Consider the following 6000-nt stretch of genomic DNA (forward strand, 5'->3'; position numbering starts at 1 on the left):
AACTTATCGTCGATGTCATTGATTGTTGCATGAATTGTGAATGCATTATCCTATTATTTTACATATGTTAAAACTAAGAAAAAATCAAATATTATTGAATATTATGAATATGAAGGCCATGGTAGGTTAGCATACCTATGATTCTAATACCCATTTCATGGACATTATATATTACAAAGATCTTTTATTTTTGACATCCTATTTTCAAGATCAATGTTTGCAAAGCTTGAAGAAGATAGTTTTTTTATCTGATGTGGCTCCATTTTTTTCCTGCAAAGTAGTTATTTAGAATAAATTTTATAATTTTTTAACTACATCAATCAAAGAATTAGAATAAACTAACGATTTTGTTTGTAGAATGTTACAAAATGTGTATAATAAAATAAAATAAAAGAAGAAAGTTCATTTTACCCTATCTTGAACTTTGAAAAATCAAGATTGTCTAAGTTAATATAGATCTTTGTACTTAAAGTTGAGTTGATTGAATACTCATTTGAAAAATAATTATTAAAATATAATTGATAGTAAATAAAATATAAAAATATTATCGTAAGCAAAAAGTATGATATATACTTAATTGAATTAAAATTATTTATTTATTAAATAAGTTGAATTAAAAATAATACTTAAGATAATAAAGAAACATCTCAAATAAATAAATAAATATCAAATTAAATAAGCAAATATAAAAGTAAAGAGATGAAATTATGGATCAATTTTTATTTAAATGTTATTTAAAGATTATATATATATATATATATATATATATATTTAAAACTTAATATAAAAATTAAATTTAGAAAAATAAAGTTTTTTCTTTATAATGATTATCGATAGTTAAAACTTAAAAGTAATTCTATATATTACAGTAATATAAATTATTTGTTAGAAATGTCTATTTATTATTAAATTTTAACTATAAAAAAATATATTTATAGTGTACCTCGAATCGGCTTTGTCCCAACAACCAATATTTGTCAAAAATCAGTCTAGACAGAATTTAAAAAATGGACTGAATGAAAAGATCAAAAGAGTTGATGCTGCAGAATTTCATTGAAAGAATATTGTACATTCTGTGCACCCGTATGCCAAGGCAAAATGGCATAAGTAGAATATATCCCTGAATGACTTTGAATGGTCTAAATCTTTCTGTGAACTGAGAAAGTTGAAAAAAATTCCCTATAAACTGAATTACCACACAAAGATGTGGTGCATGCATTTTTATATTAATAAATCTTGATTAATCTGAAATTTGATAAGAAGATAAGTAAATTCTGATCCAAAATTATTTACACTAAAGATCAAACTTAAATAGTAACCAAATAATTGAATCATAACTTTACACATTAATCATTTCTATTCATTCACTTTGGTTGGATGTAGACATGCAGTGCATGTTTAAATACCTGTTTCAAATGGGCTAATCTGAGTTTAGGAAATGTACTTTGGATACTCTTAAGAGTAATTCTCGTATCCACGTTTGGTCTATAACCTGGTTTTTGGACAAAAACAACTAATGATATGTTTTTCATTTTTCAGTTTCCGTTGAGAACATAAACTTCCAAAATTATTCTTTATCATTCTTCACTTCACTTGGCATATCCAAAGTTAACTGTTTTTTTTTTAAAAAAAAAAAATCTTTTAATATTCTTAGATAATTTGATTCTTCATTCAACGCGATGTGGAAAATAGCGAATAATATTTGTCATATGACAACGTAATTGAAGCTGAAGCACAGAATATATGATTCAGTTAAATAAATAAAAACAATCCGAAAGTTCCTTTTTTTTTCTGGTTCTTGTTCTGTATCAATAGGCTCCATGCATGCAAAGAGTTCAAACTTACGTACCCAAACCAAGTACATCTTGTAATTACGTGCGACGACATATACAGTTTCATTTGAATTTAGTGAAAATAAAATTAATTTGTAAATAAACTTGGTGTCCAAGTTGTGTACGCGTCTGTAGCAATAGAAGCATATTTAGTCAAATGTCGTTGACACGTTTAAGGAATAGCGTGACACGCACGTAAAATACGTGTAGATATAGTAGAACTCATGTTGAGAAGATGCAATTATTTTTATCGAGAAAAACAAAGAGAAGGCCACGATCTAAAGAGTTTTAATGACCTTGCTCCGAGTTTTCCCTTATAAGTAAAACTAATAAATTCTCTTAGAGTAAAATATTCATTTATTTAAAAAATTACAAAATTATTACCGTTTATTATACACCTAATGAAAACTTATCTTGGTAACTTTATGATTATACTTTTATTTATTATTTTTTCAGTAAATTATTATAGTTATAATGTTTTACATTTGAAAAGATTAAACTTACTAACATAATGTTTAAGTAAAATTAATCTGTAAGTTCTTAAACTATTTGTTAATTTTTTATTAGGTATGTGAATTTTTTTTTTCTTGGATCTCTAAATTTTAAATTTGTTTTGTAACTGAATCCTTTCGTTTAAATATTATTACGAAAAATTAACTATTTGAATTAGTTATGTGAGTTTACAACGAAATTTTTATAGGATGAAACTTGTGAAAGAATTACTACATGAACTGAGTCGATCTGCATAAGTGATAGTATTAGTTGAAAGACCTAATTGAAATACTATTGGATTCAAATTCTACAAAGTAATAATGTTAGTTTGAAAAGGTATGAATATTCAGTACAAATTTATATATATGGAGGTGACAGATTCAAAAATTAATTAAATTTTTGTGATTATTTTTCATATTAAGAATTAAACACAAAAATTCAATTAGATAACAAATATAAATTCAAGAATCTAATTAACAATAATTTAGAAACTAAATTAAAAATTATCAAATAGTTTAATTAGGATTTACACAATAATTTAACCAATCATTTCATTCATTTGTGTCTCTGTTTTTTAAAAAAAAATTGAAATTTATCCCTGATCTTATCCAAGTCCAACAGAACGCGCTTGCGCTTGCGCCTGCTTAGTTGCTAGGCTCAACGTAGCGTGTCTCCACTCTCCTGATTCGCTGGCCTATCTTAATGTTTAGGGTAAGGATATTGTCGTTCCATTTGAGCCATTTTGATTTAAAATTAATTTGAATTAAATACGAAAATTGGTTTGGTTTAAATTAAATTAAACCAATTTTTTATAATTTAATTTGATTTGATTGTTGCCTTTGTTTATTAGTAAATATTAAAAAATACTTAAAAATTTATCATTAATTAAATAAAATTTAAATAATAACTAATTCTACCATCAAGAATATAAATGAACAACAATTAAACTTAAAGCAAAATAATATTTTTTTCTAGTTGAATAATAACCATTTAAATTAAGTATTAATCATTTAATTTAAAAATAAAAATATAATATAATACTTCTAAGTTTTAACGAGTGAACTTAAAAAAAATATTATAAAACAATATTCATGATATTTGTTTCAATAGAAACTCAAAAAATAAATATCTACCAATAAAACACTAATTGTAACAATAATTTCTATGGGTGTTTGTATTGTATTTTGATAGGGTCGGTTTTCACCTTTCAAATCGAGAATCGAATTAAATCACACAGTTTAAAAAATATAAAAATCAAATCAAACTAACGACCATTATTTTTTTTTTTCAGTTTTCAATTTTACACACGATTTAATTTAGCTTTAAACACCGCTAATTATTTTTATACAAGTTATACGCATCAATATAATATATATATATATCATTTTCGACCTTAATGGGAAATGTGATATTTAATTTAATTAGAACGTACTGTTTATAAATATTTTTTATTTTAAATTTATACTTTGATAATTTTTAATGAATCAATAGTGTGAAAATCTTTATACTAGTATACATGAAAATTAAAATCTCGATATATAAGGTTTGTTTAGTTTAGGATTTTCTTTCACTTAAAATTTCAAATAAAATTCGTGAAAGAAAGTAAATTTTATTTAACGGTTTTTTATTTATTTATTAGAGAGAGTGAAATTAGTTTTCTCCGTTATTAATTTGGCGGTGCGATTTGTTAGAATAGAAAATGATGCTTAACGCGTGTCTCCCACGTACTATTCTGGCGGTGCAATTTTTCTATTGCCGATTCTAAGGTGAAGTTGTGACATTATTAAGCAGAGCCAGTTACCTACACGGTTCCGCTGCACCACATCTTGTTAACCAAATCTTGTGAAGAGAAATGCTAAATCGCAAGGAAAATGTTTGTTAGAAAAGAAACATAATTGACCTAAGCATCTCTTTCCAACATCAAATAATGAAGACTAGACAATTAGGTATGATGATTATAATATATTCTATAAGAATATGATTGGGTGTTTAATATCTAACTTCATGTATATAAAATGATATCTATAAATAGGTCAGTTTTTTTAAATGAATATTAATATTTTTGGATTCGGATTTTTCTTATATATAAAAAAAAAAAAAAAAGAGATGAGATGCAAGTTACTCCAACTTTTTTTGTTAAAAAGAGACTTGAATTTCAAAGGGCCACTTGGGCCACCGGCAGAGAAGTGGAGTATCACAGAAAAAAACTCGTTGATTGAAAATGATAAAGGCTTCAATAACAGTAGGTGAGAAAGGTTTATATAGAGAGTTTATTTCTAACAAACTAATATCACCCTTAAAACCATAATCACCTTAATTGAATTACAAACAACAACAAAAAATAGAACAAATTAACATCTCAATAGTTGTGTTCTTTTTTTAGTTACAGGCTGTTTGCAACAACTCCTATATGGAGTGTTAATATAATATATAAGAAGTGTCATTATATAATATTTTCAAACATTAAAAGAGTTGGTGTATGAATAGAAATGAGTGACGTTGTGTTTAATTTATAATAAAAAAACTTATGAATACGAGTGTAATTTGCTAAAAAATAAATGCTTTCTTTAAAATATCAGAAAATAACTTTTTTTAATCAGATAGACTAGACAAATAAAACAATTGATGACTAAACAAAAAACAAACAAACAAGTGAAACTCAAACCAACCGACAAGAACTAGCCCAATACGATGCCAAGGAGCCTCACCCAACAATGCACTACGAAGTCTAGGCTATTGCTTTCTGCACTCCTATGTTGCTTCCTGCACTCTTTTTGGAATGTTTTTTTAATATTTTTTTGGAATGATTAATTGCAAATGTTGCTTCCTGCATTCTAAAAGATATTAGATGTTATAAATACTTAAAATTCAATAAGATATTTGCATTCTCTCAAAAGAAATATTTATATTAAAAGGTGCTTACACAAAAATTAAAGTGTATGAATGTATGTATCATTTCATAAAAACTTATAAGATGTTGTCTTATTCTAAAAATTAATAAAATCATAATTAATTAAAAAATTAAAAAGTAACTAAAAAATATGAAATATCAGAAAAGAAAACTTACTAGTCACCACTTACCTAGTTTTATTTTTATATAAGCAACAATTTAACAATCAAACTATGGTTAAAATAAATTAAAATTATATATGCATTTATATTAAAACTTATTAAAAATAAAAAATTCATCATTTACCATTCACTCATTTTTAGTTTTAAAAATTAGAAAATTTAATAATCAAAACATGGTTGAAAAAGTATATTAATTAGGATTTTATATATATTGCTAACTTACATATCTTTATTTTTTAGTATGACTATGCTAGTAAGATACACCATTAGTGTATTTTAAGATATTATTTAATTATAGCTCGCTAACACACTCATATTAAAAAACAAGAGTTGTACGTTAGTAAATTCCACCAACATACACACTATAGATTTTTCAAGTATATATGAGTACAATTAGCAAACTATACCATTGTGTATTTTATAATATTAAGTTAGTTTGTTTAAAATTAAAAAAATAATTTTAAAAGAAGCACTTTTTAAAATGCATTTTTTTAATAAGCATCTAGGATTTGCTTCTTAAAATAAACAAAATATTATTTTTTTAAGTAGAATTTTTTTAGATAAATACATTAAAAACAAAAAGTTGCTTATTTTATTAAAACAT

Source organism: Glycine soja, chromosome 19, assembly GCF_004193775.1.
Source record: "Glycine soja cultivar W05 chromosome 19, ASM419377v2, whole genome shotgun sequence".
NCBI classification, from domain to species: Eukaryota; Viridiplantae; Streptophyta; class Magnoliopsida; order Fabales; family Fabaceae; genus Glycine; species Glycine soja.